Below are 26,135 nucleotides of genomic sequence, written 5' to 3'. Positions count from 1 at the left end.
GTATATATTGTTCAAAATGTGCATTTGTGTTTATTGTCTGAACCTTTTTGTTGTACAGACTTTCACACAAGACCTCAAATTACCTTTATAAATTGTCAAAACAGTTCTTTATTATAGTTTGCTGTGTGTTTTGAATAAATGTGTGTGGAAAATTATTTTTCGCTTTATTTTTTCCTTGCCTGTTTTTGATTGTAAACCTTTATTACACTTATAAAACACAACAAAAATATATATATTCTGAAAGCAGAGGTTGTCCTGAAAAAAGAGATATAAAACTTGATTGTGGGATGCAGGGAGAGCTGTTAACAGCAATAATAAATCATTTCTGCCAGGCGAGTGAACTGTCCAAAAAATGCCCTCGGACCCCAAAGGGTTAAGTAGATACCAACGAAATTCCACGACTATTAAATGTGCCAGAACTCCAGTTTGGATATTGCATATTTCACGGTGCTATTGCACTATTTAAGTGCAACAGGGCTCCAGTCACTCCCTTCCCCCACATTATGCTTCTTCTCTTCCTTCTTTTCCCTTCATCTTTCTTGCCTCCCTGTTTTATTCCTGCTTCCTTAGACTCTCTGCGAGTTTGAAAGTTGGAACGTGACCAATTAACACAACAGCCGGTTCACCAAACCCGGGGCGGCGGGAGGAGGGGGAACATCACTACACACTGACCTACATACACTTCCACCCAGCTGATTGAATTCTACGTTGAGGCCTACGGCCAATCAGGAGCGGGGGTGGAGTGCCAGTCAGCCAATGACAGGGACGGCTCTCCGCCGAGCTCTTACACTGTCTCCATACAGTTTTCAGGAATCATACAGGGCCAGAGAGAATGAGAGAGACAGACGGAGAAAAGGCGAGCTTGACAGATTAGTCTCACGAAACGAGAGAGAGAACAGAGAGCGAGCAAGAGGGTTGTGATGGAGCCAGATGATGAAAGGCGAAGTGTGGCGACAAATGCGCAAAAATAAACGGTTGTTCCTTCCTCATTTTCTATTCGTGCGACTGCAGTCAGATGGCGGATAAAAGTGGTTAATGCTTCAGTGGATTAGTGCCCCCGGTTTTGTCTCGCTCCAAGGCCCAGACCTTCTTTTCCGAGCTGCACCACCTCCATCTGCAGTCATGCGTTCACACCATTAGGAGCCGCCCAAAAATATCATAAGAAAAGGAATTTTGAAAAACAGCCCTTGACTCCTATTTTGGTGGTTTTCATGGGTTTTACTTGCTTGGCTGAACAGATTTCATGCATTTTGAATCTGTGTAGGAATTCCTTTGCAATTGACCATCTGAGGCTTCGTCAAACTTGTAACCCTTTCATGAATAACGGCCTGACATTGTGCTTCAAGCTACAGTGTGTATGATTTAGGGGTGTTTATTTCCAGAAGTAGAATATAGCATTAATAACCATCTGTGCATTAGTTCAGTAGGCAACAATGACGTGATGTTTTCATAAGCTTGGGACGAATCCTTCATATGTACATTTGAGTAGGCCCCCTCATCGAGTCCACTATATTAACACAGCAGCCCAAAAAGTAGATATTAGTCCCGTCTTTTATATTTTGCATTGCAGCCGGAAGACTGAATAATTAAAAAGAATCTGTGGCTCTTGTGGAGGCTAAAACATTTGAAATCCCTTGTTTTTGTAAAATTAAGGATCATGCATAGTGCACATCACAAGAAAAAGCAAATGAGCATGAATCCAACTGATTGATTGAATTGAATTCCATATGTATTCCCAACTACATTAAATTACACTATCTTGTTTGAGTGATACACTAAAAAAAACTGACTCATTGGGTTGGATTCCATCTAATAAATATATATAGTCTCAACTAAATAAAATTACATTATCTTACATGGATGAGTTTTATTTGTGTTGAGGCCACATATATTTATTAGATGGAAATCCTGCACATAATTAAATTGAGTTAATCCAATGAGTCATTTGTTTGAGTGATACACTCAAAAAACTGACTCATTGGATTGGATTCCATCTAATAAATAAATGTAGCCCCAACTAAATTAAATTACACTGTCTTGCATGGATGCACTTTATTTGAGTTGGGGCTACGTATATTTATTAGATGGAATCCTGCACATAAATTAACTGAGTTCATCCAATGAGTCATTTGTTTAAGTGATACAGTCAAAAACTGACTCACTGGTTTGGATTCCATCTAATAAATATATGTAGTCCCAACTAAATTAAATTATATTATGTTGCATGGATGTGCTTTATTTGAGTTGGGTCTACATATATTAGATGTAAATCCTGCACATAATTGAATTGAGTTCATCCAATGAGTCATTTGTTTGAGTGATACACTCAAAAACTGACTCATTGGTTTGGATTCCATCTAATAAATATATGTAGTCCCAGCTAAATTAAATTGCATTATGTTGCATGGATGTGCTTTATTTGAGTTGGGTCTACATATATATTCATTAGATGTAAATGCTGCACATAATTGAACTGAGTTCATCCAATAAGTCATTTGTTTGAGTGATACATTCAAAAAATTGACTCATTGGTTTGGATTCCATCTAATAAATATATGTAGTCCCAACTAAATTAAATTACATTATGTTGCATGGATGCACTTTATTTGCATTGGGTCTACATATATTTATTAGATGTAAATCCTGCACATAATTGAATTGAGTTCATCCAATGAGTCAGTTGTTTGAGTGATACACTCAAAAACTGACTCATTGGTTTGGATTCCATCTAATAAATACATGTAGTCTCAACTAAATTAAATTACATTATGTTGCATGGATGCACTTTATTTGAGTTGGGTCTACATATATTTATTAGATGGAATTGAATTGAGTTCATCCAATGAGCCATTTTTTGAGTGTGTCCCTAAAGAAGCAAAAAGTTGAAGACATCATAATGCCACCTTCAACCTTGCCACGAGGTGACTCTAAATTCTACACGCTGTAGCTTTAAGTGTCCATCCCAAACAGCACCACACCTTTGTTTTGCTGCGACAACAACAGGACGATTCAGGAAAAAGTCACAAAAGCAAGACAATAAAAAGCCAGGAAAAGAAAAGTGAGCGCGGTGGAGAGAGAGCGCGAGGCATACTAACCCATATTTAAAGAAATGGAGGCTTACATCGCTCCCACAACTGAGCCAAGGCTCTAGAAATGATGGATTATGGCGAGGAGAGAGAATGCTATAACGCAGAGAGACAACATACGATTTGAATCACTGGATGCGCAGAAACAAACACACGTCCACATGCACACAACCTTTGCACACAGTAAGAAGCACCTACCTACACATGGAAACATCCAAAAAGCTTCACGGATCAGGAGCCAGATGTGTTATACACAAAAAAACATGCAAACGCCATTTGATGTTTGTAATGGAAAAACATATGATGAGAATGTGTCCGTGTCACGCACACTTCAGGGCAGAGTACACACTATTTCTCAAACACGATCAGTTTGTCAAACTGTAAAGTGGCCAGAAGAAAAATAAGTTGAGGCCGGATGTAATACGCACTGTTGTTTTAATCTGCAAAGAATTTCAGTGAGCCTGCACGATTTCTTGCACGCCACATGTCTCAATGATTGTATCACACGTAAAAAATAAAATTAAAAAAATATTGAATAAAAAAACTATTATTATTTTTTTTTAATAACAGCTGTTTGAGTGTTTCTGAAACATTTTGTAAATATCAATATGCTTCTAATGATGAAGATTGCGCTATACTATCACTATGGTCATCCATATAATAAAAGGGGCATGGCCTCTGTCTGTTTGTGTATCCGGAGCATCATTTAAAATCCAGAAAGAGCTGACGTTCGTCCTTCGGCATACTTATGTATTCCATGAGGATTCAAGTCGTGAAAACAGCAAGGTGATCGGACCAATACGCACTTCCACAATAAGAGCCTCTTTTTCATAATAAAAACCTGTGATGTCGTTGCAGACCTGACAGAATTCATTAGTCTGTCCATCCTCTAACATCCCACACAGCAGATTCAAACCTGGACATTTTCTGTATGCATGTGACCCCAAACCCAGAATTAATATGTTCACACTCCGGACAAAATAGCAGAATTGTGTCTCCAAAGTGTCTCACACAGGCAAAAAAAAAAAAAAAAAAAAAAGGGTGGGGGGATTTGATCTAATGTAAACACAGTGCAAATATAAAACTTCAGTTATTTGTAGTTATTTCCATAGAATATTGCACTGATTAAGCAGATTCAGAAAAGCTTATTGACGCCAAAAATAAATTTTAGAAATTGAACGCAACTGAAAACAGATTAAACATTCAATAAATCCTTTCATAAAAGCCAATAAATATTTCTATGTTAATACTTTAAAAAATGTAGCATTAACTCTAAACAGATTTTCCCCAAAAGTCAGATGTCCTCCGTATATAGTACAAAAGACCACATCTAGAACCTGTGGTTCCCTACGGGTCAACGTCCTAGTAGTGACCTATAAACTAGAGCAGGTAGTCAGTGTGCACATCTCCACCAAAGTACAACAGACCCTTCAGGCATGCAAAAAAACAAAAAACAAAAAAACAAACAAACAAATAAATAAATAAATATATCAATGCTATTAAACTGGTGTGGCGCTGCCAGAGGATGTTGCCAAAATTGGTGGAAACACTGATGGAAGTTTTTATGTGTAAATAGCCAGTTTAAATAGAAAAATGTCCGCACCCATTTGCAATTTTCCACCGGAGTGGAGGCCAGTCTTGTGCATGTGTGCGCACTCTCACAGTGACTGAGTTTTATAAAACAGTATCATGTGCAAGGATTTACAAACCCGTCGCAAAAAGTAAGCATAGTTCTGATTTTGTGCATGCAGTGTCCGTGTAAATCTGTGTGTGACCCATTGATTGGTACATCTTAGTACACACACACACACACACACACACACTGCACGTTAATCAGAGTAAGAGCCTTTCAACCGCGCAGTGATGTCATGGCATAACGATAATCAACAGTCCAATCCCAGAGGATACAGTGGTCAGCAGATGTCTGTCTCATACAGTCCATACGTGGCGTCCTTCCAGCTGCCTCCCTTTTTATCAGCGGACAGCCCCGTCTACTGGGGGTGATGGGTCTTCATGAATAATGCACACTTTGGCTCAAGTGCTCATGTGAAAATGGATTCCTGTCCAATATTGACCCGTGTACTAGAAGATGAAAAACAAATCAAGCACTCCAAGCCGCTAAGCTCTCTCCAGAGTAAGAGCGCTAATTTGACTGTATTGTAAAAGGAGCGCGCCGCTGTTGTGACCCTGCACAATTAGACGCTGTCCCGGTGAACTGGCAGGGTGTGGAATTTTAGACTATTAATAAAAAAAGAGAAAGGTATAGTACTGTCCTTGACAACTTGTCAAAAAGAACCGGATATGGTTGACTGTGATACTTCAATGCGCTTTTAAAGAGTGCGTCTGCAGCAAAGCAGCGGGTTTGTGGTCAGCGCGAAGAGTCAACAAGTTCCTGATCACATGCTCCAGTTCAAAGCTACAAAGTAAAATTAATTTATTTTTTGTGGTTTGAAACTGAAGTGCATGACTCTCAACAGCTGCAACGACAAAGCCAATAACGTCAGTAGCGTTTTTTGTTTTTTTTTGCTTTAGGTAAAATGATCCTTAACTTTAACATTTCTGGTTGATTTCTTACCTGTTTTCACCAGTTGAAAAGAAAATGTATGTTCCTTTTAACCTAATTAAGTAGAATTTTCCCATAATTCTCATAATGTTTGCACGCAGGGGGGAAGCTTTGGCCTGCGTCTTCTTCTGTGGTTTTGGCCCGCCTCTTCTTCTTCTTCTGTTGTTTTGAAGCTTCACTGCCAGCAAAGTTCAGCAGAGTCTAGCGGGATGAATAAAATCTAGCAATGCAGGTATGTACCGATTTAAAAAAAAAAAAAAAACCAACAAAAAAACCAAACGATTTTTCGCCAGACTGGCATAGGCTTGCGTACAGTTAGTTGTGGAGGCTTGCTGTACAGTAGCGTAGAGTACAGTAGTAGTAGAGTGTTGCATAGACTTTCAGCGTAGAGCACTGGACGCAGTGTTCTACGCTTAAAGTAATTTTTTGCCTCCATTTCACGGACCCCTTTGCGTCCCTCAGCGTATAGCCACGTAGGGCTGCATAAGCTCATTGTAGTCGGTACTCCACATTACGCAACTTCACATTGGACCGGTGTGAAAGGGGCTTTATCTAATAATTACTAATAAATATCTTGGAATTGTAATATTAATATCTGGTCATTATGTCTCGACATATCACGGTAGGTGGGAATTAGCCTAAAATAATTACGACTTGGTGTCGCCAAATATGAATGCGCACGTCACAATTACAAATTAACATCTTGAAATGATTTATGACGCAATTACGTAGCTCAAACTACCATATCATAAGGATTACTTGCAGTCGCAACATTGTAATTTAGTACATCAAAAGATTTAGAAATTGTCTTTGCTTCTAAAACAGAAGCTTTCAAGACCTCCTGTGCCCATTCTCCATGTACATCTGGAGTTATGGCATCCAGCGTAAAACATATGCTAAATCAACATGCAGATCCGTATGGGATCTGCTGTGGTGACCACGAGCAAAAAAGAGAGAATTATCTCATGACTTGGTGTATTGTAGCTGTAATAACACTCATAACTGAATTAGCATCTTGGAATCATATGAGTAAGACAAAAAGTACTATACTGGACATGAGGTCCATTTGTGTTAGCCCATTGGTGATGCCAGTCCAATGCAGGTTACTTCCCCAGCCCACCCATTTGTAGTACATCCTGGTGGATTGAGATAATGGAGAAGAAATGTGTCGTCCATGGACACAAAGGGGTACCATGTGTGGGAACTGAACCCAGATCCACATGCTGGTAGCCCAAATACTTATCCCAGCGAACTACAGTAAGTCAAAATAAACTGTGCAAAACATGACCTTTTTTGATTCATCAAAACGGTTGCATAGTTGAAATAATTTCACCTCCTCCTCAGAAACACACCCATGACTTGCCTGATGTAACACCACATACTGTGTTCTCGATTTAGCCATTTGGGACAATGCCTGCCGACAGTCTCTGAACAATGCATGTGAACTTGCGTCAAACGTAAGTGTCGACGGTACCTTCGAACATGCATCAATGGCAACTTAAAAGGACAGAGAGGAAGCATTTGCACCATCTGTTCAACGTGCAACATGTGTCCTACACATTCTTCCACATACATGGATCTCAGCGGTTACATAACGTTGCAAACACAAGATGTGGCAGGGACAGCGCATGCTGTCTTCTCACTTGACTCTCCTGCGGGATCACATGAGCAACAATGTATGTACGCACCCCCCCACCCCGTCTCCCCACCCACTCCCGAAAGACCACACTGTGGGAATGAGGGGTGAGGAGAGAGATTGAGGGGGAGAAAAGCAGAAGAGGCCCACTTTTGTTCTCTCTCAGCTCTGCTGCCTCCAGTCCTCACTCGTCACCGTGACCTGGTGGTGTTCTGCCCACAGTGACAGGAGGGGAGCGAGTTGGCGGGCCAGCGAAAGTGAGAAAATGTGCAACAGCAGCTGAGGCCAGAGCTTTCTCCGCAGTGAGCAGCACCTCTGCAAGCACACGTCTGCACTTTCACAGTGAATACAAAGCCGTCAGTGTATCAAGGCCCCTCAAAGTTCAAATGTCTTAAGCCACACGTATTGTGAAACATCTCCTACACAGACTGGATAAGTGCTTGCAGGCATGTTTTTGTCCTTGCTGTGTGCATGTGTGTAAAGTGCCAACTGCATGTGCTTGCCATCTTTACAGCCTAGAGCTCTTGAGGACACAGTCTTTTGATATCAGTTACTCTAATTTGTAGCATTGAGGCGACTGATGGACAGATGGCTCCCAGTTGGCATGAAGGTCGCCATGGGAACAGAACCATGAGCAACAAGTAGAGAGTGATCCCACATGCTTTCACTCATAATGCCAGACAAAGACTTGATGGAACGCACGCCAATCCCAGAAGAAGGCTCCTTTAATGGCTCGAGCGGTACCCAATGTGCCTTGGGGCTTTGCGGCAATTTCATGCCCCTATAAGCAATGAACCGCAGTTACTGGGTATTCTTTCTGCCCAGCTGGCCAGAGCAGATTAAAAAGCATGACGCGTGGTAAAGGAGCGCAAGAGACAAAAAAAAAAAAAAAAAAAGCATGATTAAGCAAAGACAGAAAAGGTCTAATCTGCAATAGTTGGCATTTACAAATAGGGCTGAAAGGAATAGTTTACATTATTGACTATATTGAGTTGTTTCACTGTCAGTCTTCTGAACCCAAACGTCAAAGCCCTTACTAATACTGCAGTTGTTGAAATTGGGGTGGAGATGGCCTTGAACCAGGCCCTTTATCTTTGGGAAGCAAAATATTCAATGTAAAGCCCCTTTCACGCTGGGCCAAGGTAGACTTACGTAATGCGGCGTACCGACTACGTCGAGCTTATGCAGCCATATGTGGCAATACTCTGAGGGATGCAAAGAGGTCCATGAAATGGATGCAAAAAATTAAACATCACAGACTTTCAGTGTAGACCACTGGACGCAGTGCTCTACGCAAGTCTACGCAACACTGTGCTACTGTACACCAAGGGTCCGCAATTGTATGCTACCCTACGTCAGTCCAGCGAAAAATCGTTTTAGGGTTTTTATCAGTACATACCTGCATTGCTAGATTTTATTAATCCTGCTGGACTCTGCAGAAATTTGCTGGCAGTGAAGCTTCAAAACCACGGAAGAAGAAGAGGCGGTCCAGGCTTCCCCCTGCGCACAACATATGCAGCCATTCCTGTGTACTAGATACGCAGCACAATGCAACTCTATGCCAGCCCGGTGTGAAAGGGGCTTAAGGTGGAGTCAGCGTACCACTGTAGCCCAAGTTGCATGTTGTTGGTAGCAACGAAAAGCATGATTCAAAAGGAGCTCACTAGCTAAAGTTATCGTGGTTCGTTAGTCAATCGTCAAATTGCGAAATTGAGTACCAGTGTGTTTAACTTTGGACATTTTTTACGGCATACCCAGTGTGGGCTAGCAGTTAGCATATGGTTTGTGCGCTTAACTCATGCTTGTCTTTACTGTTAACCAGCACGTGTAACACAAATGCTAACATGAGTCAACAATACAAAAAGCATTCCATTAACAACAGCTGAATAGCCGTTGGTATAATCGCCGGATTATACATTACGGATGATATGATCTGCCCAAAACCCTGGAGTCAGATTCCAAATACGTCACAATCTTAACTCTTCTTGGCTGAGTTACTTTTTAAGAAAGTGTTGAATCTGAGAACTTCCCGCAAGTCCTAGGGTCCACTAGTCCTAGTCCTAGTATTAAGGAGAGCATGTTAAAGTCGTTTGTACATTTATGGTAGCCTTACAAAAGTGTGACAATTAAAAAAGAAAAAAAATTAATTATAGTGAATTACCATTATTTGTTGAGTTTTGATTCAGCAGATTTATAGACAACAATACAATTAAAAGTGATTAATGGTGTATAATGGTGTATATCAACAAAATCAAAAGTCTTTTATTTTTGTAAATTGAACAAAAATGGATCTGGTTTGTTTGCTATTTGAAAGCATTACATTTATTTGTAAAATCAGTTTGGGGTTGTTATATACACCGTCAAATACAACAAAGAGGTTAGGACCAGTGGACCCTATGATCAGTGGACTGTAGGATGAGTGAACCCTCCCCATTGAATCCAAACCCTTTAGCCACTCAACCATGTCCAAAAATTTCTTAGTTTAATATAAAGAAATTTGGAACACCTACCAAAGTCCTCCCACGCTCATATAATATCACTGTGCAAACACCTAGACCTCATAAACAATAACAGATAAGCCAAAGGAGAGAGGCTCAGAAACTCAAATAGAAACCACTCTGAAACTTGACCTCATAGGTTTTTTTTTAAAATCCAGAGATGACAAATGGTTACAACAAGTGGCATAAAAGCTTGAGGTTCTTGCATTGATAGAAGGGATCATCATACGCTAATGGTATATATGAATACGGTGATAAGATGCAAATCAGTAGCATGTTCCAGCAATGTTGGATTAAAAAACCACAAAAAACAAAAACAAAATATGTGCAAATATTTAGTGGGACTTAGCAATCTATCGCTATTACCATTAGCTATAGTTCCCGTGAGAGCCTCACGGGAATGATGGCTTTTTGAGAGAACAATGGAAATGCTGTCATTTGTCTACATTCTAAAATATCACTGATATTTTGGGCATCTGTAATGAAATCCCAGCTTGATTATAAAACTTTGTGTGTTTAATCTAGGGGGTGTGTTGGACAGTTTTCAGAAAGCAGCCATCCTCTGTAGTTTAATATTATAACTTATGATCTTTGCTGATCTTTGTTTGTTAAGGATCGAATCCAAGAATTAGCACTTGTACATTCCTCATTTAATTACAAGGGTCACAGGTTGGTACCCCCCACCCCCGCCCTATGTGGAAAATCATAACTCCTGAGGATATAGTAGAATAAAGACTTTGGATCCACTATTCTCACTGAAAGCATAGTGGAAGGCCAATGTGACACCAACTGGCTGTGGCAAATAGATGGTTACGTGTGAGGGGTGGAGATGGACCGGTTGGATGCCTGGATGGTTGCCATGACTCAAAGCAGTTTCTGTGGTGTCATGGATGCAGCAAAGTGTGGTACCAGCGCATGCTTCCAGACTTTGACGGTCACCAAAAGCGGCACACAGACGTAGGTGGGTTCTGGAATTGAAAAGGCTATATCAAATTTATCAAAGGCCAATCATTGGAATCAAAGACCAACTTTTACATTTTTCAACTTGCACCAAACTTGGCGCACATATGGAAGTCAGTCAGTGGGGTCAAGGTCTCTTGCTGGTTTCTACCCAACCTAGTCTGTCAGTGAAGGTTGGCCACACAATTACCCTTAAAGAATTCATTTTGGCAAATATTATTAATTAATAATAAGAAGAACTTGATTTTCTATCTGATTTGGACCAAATGTGTTACACACTTAAGTGGACATCAATTATCTTGGTGAAAGCACAAGGTAATTGAGGTCAAATGTCAGATTGTTGTAGTCCTTACTGTCCTAAAGCCTGGGGGTACTGTTACCTAGTAATATAGAAGATGGGAGCAGATAGATTTCAAGTCTTCAATGAACACATGAATATGATTAACATCTAAACTACACAAGCCAAACAAAAGAAACCATTCTTTCTCTTATAATTTGTCACTTTTAAACACATTTAGACACTTCTGACTTCTGACTTTGGTCTTGCCAATCTGTATCACAATTGCCACATATGTGCAAACAACCTATGGAGTCCAGGTTCCATAGCTGTGATGATGTAGATAGAGTTGGACTTGTGCTAAGAAGCTGGCGTGTGTGGCCGACGAACACGACGGCCTCCAAATCTCCAGTGACACTCAAACATCTACCAAATTTGTGACGGAGATTGGCAAGAAAACACCTCAGGGGATATTATGGAAACTATCAGATGCCCAGAAAGAACTGAAAACATCATTCCCTGATTTTAATGATGCATGTAGGATGCGGAACATTAGAGTCAGGCATGTGTAGAGCAACACATCTATAGCTGTGTAATTTATACCAGGAACTGAAACACTTTGCATGTGTGCCTGAGCTATAGGATTTCACCAAAAGAAGAGACTCTGTGTGCGTGTGTAGACTGAGAGTTTTTGAGTTGAACAGGTGGCCAACAGTCTCAGGCTTTGCTTATCAAATTTGGGAGTGCCATCGCTGCAGTTGGTAAGCTTCCAGCATTAATCCTGAGGCTTCAGAGTCTGCAAAATTACACTCGAGCCAGACAAAACCTCTTTTGATTGCTTTTCACAAAACAGCCATATGTGAATAAAGTTAAACTCTTAACTTCAACCGGTGACCCCATTTAAACTCGAATGATTTCACAAAAAGACACCAGTTTCAAGGCATCACGTGTAGACAAATATACCTCATAGAAACTTTGGTGATCTTTTTCCCATAATGCATGTGGGCATGTCGAACGGATTAGACGGGGGCCCAAAGAGTCACCTCCGTGTCTGTGTCACAGAATGTTTAAATATAACACAATGTTAAAATACCCTCGGCTGAATGAGCATTGTGTTCTTTATTCAATTTCAATTTAATTTATTTTCACTTATACAGCACCAAATTACAACAGAGTTGCCTCAAAGCGCTTCACACAGGTAAGGTCTAACTTTACCAACCCCCAGAGCAACAGTGGTAAGGAAAAACTCCCTCTGAGGAAGAAACCTCAAGCAGACCAGACTCAAAGGGGTGACCCTCTGCTTGGGCCATGCTACAAATATAAATTACAGAACAATTCACAGAACAATTCATGGACGAATATACAAGAAATGCTATTGACGCACAGGACAGGAGGATCGCCAACACGAATACAACTCCCATCTCTGGATGGAGCTGCACCTTAAACAGAGAAAAAACAGAAAAAAAAGGGTGCACTAGTCCTAGTATTAAGGAGAGCATTCTTTATAATTTGCAGTTGTTGTTTGTATATCACCCTCTGTGCATTTGCTGGTTTTAATGATACAAATTAACACCATAGGAAGTTAGCTTTGAGTTAGCAGATGTTAGTGTGCATGCTAATGGCTGCAAGTTGCCTTGTAAATCAGTTCAGAAGTGTTATTAGTTTATTTCTCACTTGGTTTTACGTAATATATGAGAAAAATGAAGCGGCGTTAGCAGCTAGCAAAACCAGGCAGTGATGTCACCACGCTAACGTCCGCTTAATGTTTTGTAAATCCTTCCACAGGTGTTATTCATTTTTTATTTTAGAAGGGTTTATTTCTCGCTAGCTTTTACATAATATACGAGAAAGGTGTTATTTCTAGCCAAAAACGAAGCAAAGTTAGCAGCTACCGATACCAGTAAGTGACATCAACATGCTAACATCCGTGAGATCATACCATAACATTAGGTGCAGAATGTGACTTTTTAACCTCTTAAAATAGGTCAAGGTTAACCATCTTTGAACTTGTCCATGGTCTGTGTCCCAAGAATGTTCCCTGTCAATTTCAAGATCCTAGCACTAATAGGACTGGAATGCTGAGCACAGACAGAAGGACGGAAAGCCTTTGCAATACCCAATGGCCATATTTTGGCCTCGGGTAAAAATATAATGCAAGGCTAAAATACCCTTGGCAGTATGGGCATAAAAATAGGAAACAGAATGTGACCTTTTGACCTCTTAAAATAGGTCAAGGTTAGCCATCTTTGAACTTGTCCAAGGTCTGGGTCCCAAGAATGCTCCCTGTGAATTTGAAGACCCTGCCAGTTATAGGACTGGAGTTATGCTGCGCACAGACAGGCAGATGGACGCAATGACTTTGCAATACCCGATGGCTATATTTTGGCCTCAGGTAACCAACAGTTTGGGTGTACATCTAATATCAGGACAGTTTTTACATGCACAGACATAAAATATTGAACTTGGGGGATATTTAATGTGAAACCCAACCATATTTTGATGAAATTTTTGTTGCTTTTACTCAGAGACCAATGTACTGACATTCATGGTGGAAAAAAATGGTACCAGAATTTTTTTTGAAATCAGTGATGCAAAAATTAACTCCTCTTCAAAAAATTCTGAATTCGGTAGGGTTCCTAGTATAATACGAGTGAATGAATGAGTCCACCCCTTCACTCTAAAGCCATAACTAAAAAAAAAAAAAAAACCCAAAACAAAAAAAACTAATGCTTTCACCTCATCAGTCTCGAATTCAAAGGGCATAATGAGAAAAAAATGAACTCAAATGTGGTTAATATTCATGCACCACATAAGGACAAAATATACCCATCTGCCACCTGCAGGACATTCCTAGGATTGTTGCATGGAATGATCTTATCATCACATGCATGATGAGAATTAGGAGCAGGTGTAGTTGAAGTTGCATGTAGCTTGAAATAAGTATGATAATTTCTTTAATTTCCGAAACTTAGTTCTGGTGGCCACCAAGGCCACAAACTGTAAAATACCAAAACTTTATTCCGAGTGCTGACCAATACTGAAACGCTACGTCATATGACCCAGGAGCATCATCATCATCATCATCACTGAAGGTGAATGACATTTGAGGACACATGCCATGTTTGTACTTTTGAAGTCAGGATAAACCTTCAACATAATCTTAAATAATCCCAATTTAATCTGCTGTCATCAGAATAGACTAAACCTGACGTGTCAGGACTGCGTACGTTTCACCTCCTCCTCGCCTGCCACTCTCCACCACCGCTTCTTTTTCAGTCTCCCTCCTCTGACACAGAAAGCTTTATTGCAATCAATTAAATGTTAATCAGGAAGAGTAGCTCTGCCCGTCCTCTGCAGACTCGGCAACGTCGGATAGGTGGAGCGCCGTAATCAAAAGAGACGGGCTCGAGAGAAAACAAATTAAAGTTTCAAAGCAAAGCATCGAGCCAAATTGGAAGATGACATCTTTAAATCAGCCACTGGCCGTGCGGATGATGAACAGACAATTTCGCGGGTTAATACAGTAAATCACGTGAAAATAAAGGCGGGAACGTGAGGAGGGATTCGTGCAGGCGGTGCGGTGCATGTGCTGGGGCGAGGGGGTCTGTTACAGAAGAGGAGGGGGAAAAAGGCAAAAGGCCCACTTTAGTAACGGAGTTATTAGAGAAACTGAAGAGGCATGTGCCTCCTGTTTGTGCAGAAAGGGGGAGGGGAGGCGTGTTCAGTGGGTTACGCTTATCAACTGTCACCAAAATGTGATTGGCCCCTCCCCCTAGTCTACTTGACACATTATTAGTAGCTACACCCTCTCCAATCAAAAAGAGAGGGGAAAAAAAACGGCACAAGTATGCATGCAGTTATGAAGGCACATGCATGAGCACACGTGCACAGTTGGATTTTTACGTGGCCTGTTCGAGTCAACACTTTGCAGTTTGAACTGGCAAACCCGGAAGGCCGCCACACTGGAGACAAAGGCAATGTAAACAGAATGTAAAACTCTAAAACAAACAAAAAAAATTGCACGGTTTAAACTATTAAAGTGTCATTGAAATTTTCCAACATTGTTTCACTAGAAAATGATACGACTCAATGGAGCCACACAGCCAGGCGTGTTGGACCGGCCCCGTCTGCCGGCAGACCTCGTGTGTAGCCACGAAAATATTCACATAGATGTAAAAGGAGGCGTGTTGTTTGGTGGCACTGCTATAACCTGTGGAGGGCCTTAATAATTTTGGTTGAACTGCTAGCAAGCACAACTCGGCTGGTCTTGATTGGCTAAGCTCCACTGCTAGCAAGCGCCGCGTCGTCAGCCTCGACCGTTGGGCTCCTAGTGCATCGACGGCTCAATGCCTGTGATGCATAGGTCCTAGGTGTTGGCGAGCCACAACTCGTGTATCTTCTCTTGGTCTAACACCCAGAGTGATTCATCTTTTATTCCTATCTTTTCTCACGTCACCGCCATCACCTGGGTATCAGAGTTTAGGCATATCCGCAAAAGGTTTGTATCGTACATGCGTTTTGTCCACACGGAGTCAATATTTCCAGAGCCTGAAAACGCTACTTTTTGAAAACTAGTCTCAGAATGGATAAATCTGAAAATGCCAGATTCATATTTTCGTGTGGAGAGCCTATACAGAACCTTTCTGAAACAACAATGTCGTAGCCCCACCTCTCTATATGCTCAGCTGCTCATAATGACATGTTGTTGTTGTTAAGTGTAATTTAAGATACTTTTCTTTTTTGTCTTGGTGGATCCTTAATGTGATTTATTTCCTTTGCGAGGAGAATGCTGAAGAGACATAGGATGGTTGTGGTGAATAATGATCATGAATAAATGGAGCGCTGTGATACTAATAAAATAACAGCAGAAAGGACTTTCAGCTTTTAAAATAAGTTATTTTTTTCTTCTTCTTGTTGGAGGGACCTGGAGCAAACACAGAGGGACTTCTTATTCACAAGTAATTTCCATGATAAGGAATTAAAGTATTTCCAAGCGTCATCATCCAAAAGAAGGACGTCTTATGTGGACAACAGTTTTTGTCAGGCTGTGATGATGAATCTGGCTGAAAGTACACAAGCAGTCAGATTAAAAAACTTCGTGTTTACTCTGTGTGACACTTTGTAAAATTCTAGCTTCTGCTGCTAAATTGATTAGCTCCTTACACTGGTTATGCTATGCTCATGTCTTCTTCTGTGGTTTTTGTGAAGGCATTACAGCACCACATACAGGCCTGGCATAGGTACTACAGCATTTTCAAGTGGTTTCACTGGATCCGTGTGGACATAGATATTTCCTGAAATGGTGGCAGAGTACTTTTTTGAGAGTACACAAAATTGTATACGGAAAGTTTAGTTTCCACATGGACAAGGCTTCAGTTGAAGATCAACCTGCTCTCAGTGCACAAGTGCAAGCCAACATGGTCCCCCAACACACACACACTTTTGTTCTGCACTACAAACAATAGTGTCTCCAAGATGTCCAACTTCCTCATTTATGTTATGATGTCATGTGCTGAAACAACCTAAAGCCTGATTTGCAGTATGGAAATTTATCCGTGCACACTAAAAACCCAGCCAGTGTCTGCTAAGCTTAAGATTCGAAAGAGCGGAGTCTTAAATATGACTATGGTCTTGTGTTCGGGTTGAGTGGATTCAGGCAGAATTCCAAGCTGACATGGCTCAGATCCCCTGTGATCCTCACTATTATTTGAACGTCCATCTCATATCCGTCTGTTCACAAAGTGCTCTCATTCACTGCTGTGCATACTACAGTGTTTGGCTGATTATGGCAAACAGCAAGTCTACAAGTTTTTTTGCCAACAGGCACTTGTCTTTTTGCATACGCATATTTACAGAGATATATTATTTGGACAGAGCCAACTGGGCTCAGGGAGACATTTAATTACTAGTTTCCTTGACGTATTTATTTCGGCAGTAGCAGTATACAACGTGGAGCAACGAGTCGATTGCAAGACTTTTCAGTTTGACTGCTGTTTCTGCATTGATGCAACTGCCGTTTTTCTTTATTTTTCCATTTGTCTACTTTGATTTCATTTAATTATTTATGCTCTTATGTAAGGTATATCGCAATATTTCACCATACGCAAATAACAGGAAAACTGTGCGAGACTTTAGACCAGGATTTTGTTAATCTATGGCGCAGTCCCTTTCTGCTGGCTGACCACACGTCCTTTCAATGACACGTCTAGGGGTGCACAAATGATCACAAGTGGAAGAATTAGAGCTACAGATAATGGGAGAGACACTAACGCCTTTAGCCAAGAATGGGCTCTTAAAAACTTAATACAGTGATCCGAATTCTTCCCAAGAGCATTGAATAATTGAGAAGTGTCTTTGAGCAGAACAGAACGTACAGACTGTGACACGGCTGAGAGAAAAATGTGCAAGAAACATACAAAGGTCTGCTTTATTGCTTCCTCCAGTCATTTACAATGAGGGGGAGGTGACCGTACATACTGAAAAGGAAGACAAACTTTAAACAGGGTGGATAACTACACTGTCACCCAGATGAGCAGAAACTGATGCAGAGGAATGGAAAGATGGACAAATCCAAGTGAAGTGATGCTTTGGACGCCTCAAGGAATAATGTGTCCATTGATTGGAAATGGAACCAGAACAGAACCTTGGGGTTTACCTCCATGTGGAGGTCGACTGCTTAGATCTTCAAAGGGAGCCTGGAGCTGGTGCGTTCCCATAACTCGCCACTATGTTACCCTCACATGGCCACTAACAGGGCCATTAGGAATGGCAGCCAGAGGGCAGTTGTAAAAGACCAATTTGGAGAGAAGCCTGTTAATTTACTCTGCCAGCACTCCCTCCACCCCCACACACCGCGCCTCTTCTTACCGTCTTAACTCCTCAAACTCTCCCACTCCTGTTTAATTGCTTTTTAAAAAGACACCTGGTTTACTTCATTGTGATATGATGCTAGCTAGTTATGAATCTGGATTTTGTTTGGGGTACCTGTGCATCCATATCCACACCAAAAAAACTCATTTCTAGCTAATCTTGACATTTTCTATATTGGCAAATTCAAATGAAATTCTGCTAGAATTTTTAAGATAACAATATTGCAACAAAAGTCATTAACTGTCCATAGTGTATGTGTAGGTTCTGTGATGGACTGGCAACTTGTTCCATGTCAACCCTACCACTTGCCCAATAGGTCACCTAGGGCAGGTCTGAATCTTGTCTGAGTACTAATGAGACCATTAAAATGTAGGTCAAAATGACCACCAGCAGCTTTATGATGCACAGTTTTCACCGTTTCTAAAAACAAAGTAAGATGGGGCAAGAATATGTGGAACTACAGCACAACTCTCTACCAGAAACCAAACAAAAGCCTAGGTGCACAATATGGACCTATCATTCTGTTTTTGTGTGCACAATTCTTGGTTTGTTACACCCCATCTTAGGTCCTAAGAGTCATATGGTCTCAAGTTTAACAAGTTTCTGTGGGCATTAACAGATGGCCTTAAGCATTACGATGGCAACAACCATCGATGGGTAGAAATACATATGAATTCAGCCATTTTTTACTTGTATTTCAGTATGTTCCACAAAGGAATTTTCATTTTTACTTGATAAATTTTGTTACGATAGTAATTGTACTTTAACTTGAGTATAGAATTTCTGTACTCTACCCACCACTGTGTTAGATATATCTGTGGGTTTATATACTATTTTGTTTTTTGTTGTTTTGTTTTGGTAACAAGTAATCATCTTACTTAAAGGATCATACATTTTTTTCTATGAGTCTGTTATCTGCTTAATTGTGCATGTGACACTGTATTTAACCGGTTTTAGTGCTTAGAACAAAGAGAATCAAGTTACTGTATGCCCTGTCTTTGCGCGGGCTCAGATAAGGGGCTCGGACTTCCCTCTATGCCCATGGGGAGCCAATAAAGTTAGGATTTGCAAAATAAGGTCCGCCCTTTTGTCATGTCTACATTACGTTTTATAAAAAGTCTTTCTATTCCGAGCGGACTTCCTGTGAGAGCGACGTTCGTCAGAATCCAGGCATGTAATCTCACTATAACTTTGAATAAACTTAACCTGATAAATAGTCTGTTTATGGACCTTATTGGGACTGAATAAAAAAGAACAAGGAGAAAACTTTCAACTGGTAACAGCCAAAAAAACTAATCACCCAATACTCAGATCTCCAAAAAAGACTTGGACTAAAGAGCAGATGTTGATCTTAAATTATTCAGAGTTCCCAAGTTTCTATTTGATCCAACTGAAGATTTTACATCAGATTAATCCGAACCTGCTGCTTCAAACTTTGACCCAAAAGCAATGCTGTATTTAATAATTGAGCATAGAAACTGACTGTTTAGACGTTATTTCACACTGAAATCAAGCCTCTGTAAAGGGTAACCATTTTTTGCCCACTATGTGTAACAATTTAGATTATGACAGCAGTGGTGTTTGGCGCTTGTGGTAGTGCCGCGCTGGTTTACAGGTTGAGGTGAACATAAAATAACTGCAATGTCAGCAACAATCAGCCCCATGAGGTCATTAGACTGACATCCTTGTGAAATACCACTCTTGGTGTTGCACAATGTGGTAACAGTGACATCTAACTGTATGAAACTAATTGTCCTTCTCAGAACTCTGGACGAATAAAGACCTGCAACAGAGAAACACCACCATAAACTGCAGAGATAGTGTAACCCTGAATGTGACCGAGCACAGTCACAGTACATGTCTGGACATGTCAGCCTGCGGGCCAAAAAATAATACCAGGAGTTTGAAAATTCAAGTCAAAGCTGCATTCTTCCCCCAACAAAAATTGCATAAATTGATATGCACGGACAAGTCTTCGATAAGAATGTTAGTACTGTACGTGTGTGTTGGCTGTTTGTACAGTTTTGCAGTGTGTCACTCTGACATAACCAGCTCTTGGCCTGTGACAGGCAGCTGCTGGGAGGGGCACAGCTCTGGGAACACGCCATGGAGCCAGTTAGAACAGGGTTAAGTAACACCAGAACAGAAAGTTCACTGCTGCCAAGAACGCACACACACAAATACACAAGTGCATGTGTGCATAAATACAGACAGGTGCACATAATCTTCTGATTACATATAAATACTCAAATAAAAGGTGCGTGCGTGCATGTATACATATCAAGATCCCATGCCAAAGCTCCTCTTAGCGCAGATTTCAGCAGCTCCTGCTCTTCTCTCTCAGAACTCCATCCAACCATCCATTTTCTACACCAGCTTACTCCAGTTAAGGGTTGCAGGGGGCTGGAGCCTATCCCAGCAGTCATAGGGCGTGAGGAAGGGTACACCCTGGACAGGACGCCAGTCTGTTGCAGAGTCACATACAGACAAACACAATCACACCCGCGCACACACACCTATGGGCATTTTAAAGTCTCCAATCCACCTAACCTGCATGTCTTTGGATGTGGGAGGAAGCCGGAGCACCCGGAGGGAACCCACCCAAACATACAAATTCCACACAGAAACACCCCAAGTGGGAATCAATCCCATGACCTTCTTGCTGTGCAACCGTGCTAACCACTAATCCACCATGCTCCCCTCCCACAGAACTCCCGAAAGGAAAATTCCAACACACAATGAAACAGAACAGGTCCGCCTGCTCACACACTTTATCTTTGATGTGATTTATTTTCTGATGGGACAAAACTTTAAAAAGTTATTGTGATGCAAATATTATTAATTCAATGGTAAATCATATTGCATTTAAAATCTACCTTGCACTTTTAAATATAGACCTCCTCAAAGCTACACATTTCTATGATTATATATGCACAAAATCTACAGCTTTAAGCAAAATTTAGGCCTTAAGCAGCTTGTTTTAAGCTTGTGTGACAAACATCACAGATGTCCATATTTGGGCTCCTGCTTGCTTTTTGAGCCACGCCCACTGCATTTGTCTGTTTTCCGTGACACGCCCTGGTGATAGTCTGCAGGAGATAAACAGAGAAGTCCACTGTCTAAAGAGAGGGGGCGTGGCTAGCAGCAGCTCCTTTCCATTTAAAGCACCAGGCACAGAAATGAGTCATTTCTTAGCAAACCTGAAAAAAGGGGTTTAGGTAAACATTTAATTCAAATAACTTAGTCGAATCCAGAGCCAGTACCACCTCAGTGCCAAATATCTTAAATAATGCGTGTAATTTCACCCCCTCGTGGGCAGAAAAAGTTGGAAAGACTCTTGAAAAATCTTAGAACTTTATGCACCAATCATGCATTGATTGACCCAGGTGCAGGCCGGCTGAACCTTTATTCCCTTTAAAAGCCTGTGTCAAATTATATTCACATCATTTCTTCCACAGATGCACAGAACAAAACAAATGACAAGTGGATCACAATGATGATAAACCTGCATGGCAGTATCCGAATAAAATATTATACTTTCAAAGTTGACGTAGTCTTTTGTCTAACCTGATACAGGCATTCTGAAGACGGGTTTTTGAACATGCTCCGTGTTTATATGAGCTCATTGGGATGAAGTAATCGGAAACCCAGAGTAAAGTGTTGTGGTGCGAGTTTTACTGGCAGTATCAAATGACACTGGGAGCTGACGTGACTGTTGCACCTCGAACATACATATTTGGAAATGAATCACTTCTTCAAAATCTGATTTTGAAATATGTAAGGTGATTTCTTCGCCACTTAAAACAAAAATCCAGTTCATATAACCAGGTTTGCTTTAGTGGATGAAAGCTGTTCGAGACAATCTAAGGTGATAAAACTATTTTTTAGTGTTAATCTTATCTGTCCTTGTCTATTTTTTTTTTTTTTTTTTTTTTTTTTTTTTACAGGGGGTTAATGGTTAACTGGCAAATACAAGATATGAAGCTGGATGATGTAAGTGGTAAACTGGGAGAGAAACCAGACGGGATTATGGGGATTTGATCATCAAATCTCCTCAACAAAGGTGCCATGGCTGTATGAAACAGTAGAGGTGTTGACGTGAGCTTTATGTTGTTGAAACCCAAGACTCTGAGCCAAATGAATGTTCTAAAAAGGTCCCTGTGTCGGTTGTCCCCTGACATGCCTGACTGCTGCTCATCTTCGGGGAATCTCCCAGTACGACTCAAAAAGTTCACCTTCTGGTGCCGACGGACGGACTGTCTGTCCTGTCCTCATGCTTGACTGTCTCTGAGTGCTGAGATCCTTCATCTAAAATGGGTACAACTCCGTGGAGCCATAATTCAGGTGTGCCTAGTGGTAAACAATGAACTGTGGAAATCGGTAGAAAGAAAATGTGGGTGGCGAGCAGTAGCTGAGTTATTGACAGTCCGTAACACTAAACCACCAACAGTCTGGCCCTGATGCCTGAAATTCCATGCCGTACACAGTGATGGTGAACCTGTCCTTGACTTGGCAGCGCTATGCCGCCTGTATTTTTGGTATTCAGTGAAGCACATCACATCTACTAACTTTAAGCCCTACAACATATGGCTATAGGCTCCATCACCCGTGGAACTTCTCACTGAGCCCCTGATGAGTGTTGATATCTGCAGTTTGACCTTTGACTATAGCAAGGTTCCATATTTTTTTCGCTGTCAATTTGTACATGTTTTCTGTCAGTTTCCACAGCTGGAACTCAACCTGCTTCCCTGATATCACAAACATTTAAAATAACTGCCCTGTAATTGGCGTTCTCAGCCGTTGTGTCTCCATTGCGCTTAAGACAAACCGGGCTCATGCAACTACATATACAGAGAGGTAATAATTCCACGACAGGTTCAGTCACAATGTAGATTTTTTTTTTCTACATTCCTCCTCAAGCACTCGAATCCTTGCAGGATCTTGTCCATCAAGAAGAAAACCAACAGCACCTGTACCTCCTGCTCCATTCATCTGTTGCCTCTGTTTTCCATTCAACTTTAGTTCTTTTGTCTTGTTTCCTCAAAATTCTACACACAATACCCCATAATGACAATGCGAAAAAACTTTGCTTTTTTTTCCTTTTTAGATTTTTGGGAATTTATTAAAAATATAAAAACTAAAAAAATCACATGTACAGTGGTCCCTTGCTATAATGCGGTTCACCTTTCACAGGCTCGCAGTTTCACAAATTTTTTTTTAGTCCAATTTTGCATGCTTTTTTTTTTTAACAGTGCATTGTGTTCTGCGTCCTCATCAAGCAGGCTGGTCGTGGCACCGTGAAGGGAGAGCACGCACATTGTGTTCTGTGTGTCTGTTTATAAGAATCTTCTCGCCGAGAAGAAAAGAGTGCCAACAACTACCCATAACTGTGTTCTTCACTCGGAAAAAGGTGTCACCGAGGTGTCACTCAGTGAGAAAAAGACGCGACAGCGGAGCGGCGCCAGGACGCAGAGGCACGATCAGAAGAACTGCGAAATACTGGTCATTCACTATTAATTTCTTATGTGTCCAACCTCGTAAGTTGATCGTTAAAATTAAATTTGTTAGTTCAAAAAGCCATCATAATTATTTATAGGAAAACGTTCTATTTTTATTTCTCAAACAATTATTTGGGCCTGAAAACAGGTTGGTCTTATTTTTCTACTAGGGTTTGAACTTTGAGTGTTTACACGAGAGAAAAGGAAGAAAATGTTAACGCCTGTTTGAGAAAAGTGTATAAAGTGTGTAGTGAGGGGTTTTACAGCCTTAAAACATCTATAATAATTGTAAAAAATAACGCTGACTACTTCATGGATTTCGCCTATTGCGGGTTATTTTTAGAACGTAACTCCCGCGATAAATGAGGGACCACTGTACATAAGTATTCACAACCTTTGCCGTGAAGTTCAAAATTGATCTCAGGTGCATCCTGTTTCCACTGATCATCCTTGAGATGTTTCTGCAGCTTAACTGAAGTCCACCTGGAGTAAATTCAGTTTATTGGACATGATTTGGAAAATGGAAGAAGTTCAGATCCACCAGGACTCTTCCTAGAGCTGGCCGGAATTGTCTGTAGACCTCTGAGACAATATTTTCTCGAGGCACAAGTCTGGGGAAGGGTACAGAAACATTTCTGCTGCTTTGAAGGTCCCAATGAGCACAGTGGCCTCCATCATTCGTAAATGGAAGAAGTTCAGATCCACCAGGACTCTTCCTAGAGCTGGCCGTCCATCTAAACTGAGAGATCTTTTTTCATGTTGTCATTATGGGGTGTTGTGAGTAGAATTTTGAGGGGATAAAATGCAATTACTCCATTTTGGAATAAGGCTGTAACCTAACAAAATGTATAAAAAAGTGAAGCTCTGTGAATACTTTCCAGATGCACTGTAGACGCCATGCCTGCAGCAATTAAGAAGCTGAGTGAAGTTTTGATGTCTGGGTTTGCAGTTGTCCTGGATAAAGATATGATCCAGGCTGAAAGTGATTTCCTGGACTCTGCCACAAGTAGTGGATCTGTTTGTGGCAAAAACGCCAGTTGTTAAGAGACTTTCAGCGGCAGTCTGGGAAAAGCTTATGCAGTTTTGAGGTTATTAGATGCAGGGTTTTTTTTTTTTGATGCAAGTACCTTTGTAAGAGAATGAAAGTCCAAGTATTTAGGGTGTAGGTGCTTCCTGTCTTTTGTAGGACCTCAACATGAACCAGTGACCTAAAGTAATGTGTGGATGCCTGGAGTACTTGATGCATTTGGAAGATCTTTGGGTCCAGCTTGAATGACTTTATATCAAACAAATGATCATTTAGAGAGACTGCGATGAGGCATGCTGCTTGCATTGTAAAGGAGCATCAGCTACAACCTTCTGGCCATGCAGTGTCCTTCACTGATTATGACCAGCATGCAGGAATATCAGTACTAAGGACACCAGCAGTTGAAAAAGGCCAAGTGATGCCCACATATCACCTGACTGGGGCAGATAGATCACTACTTTCAGGATGTGTTGACAGACAGACCGCCAGGGCGGTTCCACCATGGAGCATCACATTTTCCCAGACTTGACTTGTCCTGAACATTGCACATTTGAGACATGCAGCAAGTAAATGTGCCAGAATTAGACAATGACTACTTTCTATCTGTTGTCTCAGCTGAATATGCATGTTTTGATGGTGGGAGGAAACCCACACAGACATGGGGAGGAAGACGCAAACTCCTGGGAACTGGGTGTTGGTGGAACATTGAGGAGAGACTACTAGAGTGCACCACTGTGTGGGTGGTGAGATAGGATTTGGGTTCAGAAACAGCCGATTAGGTCATTTTTAATTAATATTTTAACGTATTTCCGAGTTATTTGGACTTTTGTGAAACAATGGCCACACGGTGCTTGAAGCATGTGGCAAAGGATGAAACCTCAAGTATATTTAACTTTAGAAGAACATAAACACATGATTGACCCCTTTAAACCAAGTGTCAGTGTTCACTCACATTAAGCTTCCCAGTTGTTGCGTAATTCACAGATGGGAGGATCAAACTTTGGCAGGAGTCTACTGACCCAACAGACACGCACAGCTCTCCCAGGACTCACGCAGCAAGCAAAAATGGAAGAAAGACGACTTCTTAACATGACCACCATGAAATTATGAACCACGATGTCATGACAGTGTGTTTGCATGCGCTTTTCATCGAGATGATGTATAAAAAAGACAGGATTTTCTCTGTGATTTCCACGGAGACGCTGCACGGTTATTAAAGCCTTCTGCTCTGCAGCCTTCTCTGAGGTTCTTGCATGTGGATTGTCTCACTTAAAAATAGCCTGATGCTGTTTTTCCAGACAAACTGGTTACGCTTGTGCCATGTGACAGATTGTGTGTCTGTCTTTGTGGAATACTGTGCATGCAAGTCATCACATACTTAAATACATGAAACAGTAGTAGTTAGTGGAAAAGTTGGCAACTTCATCATGTTTGGTGGAAATGTGCCAAATGTAATCGGATTATATGACCTAAAAGGATTGGATGCACACCTAGTGTTTGATTTATTCTTCAGTTTTGGTGTCGTGTCATTGTTATTTAATAGTTACTTGAATAATTATAAGGTACTGTGGCATTTTAAGGCACTTTTACGCGTGGGCATGCGTCTGTGTGTGCGTCACAGGTTTGGAAGCCACATGTTTTTGTTTTGATGGAGGAAGGAGGGGTGCCGAGTGGGTTTTCATTAGGGGTTTTTTGGGGTGGGGGGGGGGGGAATCAGGGG

At 41.1% G+C, this 26,135-nt stretch overlaps 1 protein-coding gene and 2 long non-coding RNA genes across 4 annotated transcripts in view; 1 reads left to right on the top strand and 2 right to left on the bottom strand.

Moving 5' to 3' along the window:
• Positions 1-26,135, bottom strand: part of foxo3b (forkhead box O3b) — a 79,768-nt gene that overhangs the window by 39,516 nt on the left and 14,117 nt on the right. The window lies entirely within an intron of this gene.
• LOC117503100 lies at positions 1,217-26,097 on the top strand. The gene is made up of 4 exons (XR_004558481.1): positions 1,217-1,418; positions 10,043-10,052; positions 18,864-18,869; positions 26,087-26,097. It is a non-coding gene; the product is annotated as an uncharacterized LOC117503100 (long non-coding RNA).
• On the bottom strand, positions 21,752-22,989 carry LOC117503101. The gene is made up of 2 exons (XR_004558482.1): positions 22,776-22,989; positions 21,752-22,731 (listed from the first exon to the last, which is right to left on the bottom strand). It is a non-coding gene; the product is annotated as an uncharacterized LOC117503101 (long non-coding RNA).

The sequence above is a fragment of the Thalassophryne amazonica genome, chromosome 21 (assembly GCF_902500255.1).
Source record: "Thalassophryne amazonica chromosome 21, fThaAma1.1, whole genome shotgun sequence".
NCBI lineage: Eukaryota > Metazoa > Chordata > Actinopteri > Batrachoidiformes > Batrachoididae > Thalassophryne > Thalassophryne amazonica.
The sequence above is the reverse complement of the archived record's forward strand: the minus strand, read 5'-3'. Positions and strand labels throughout refer to the sequence as shown.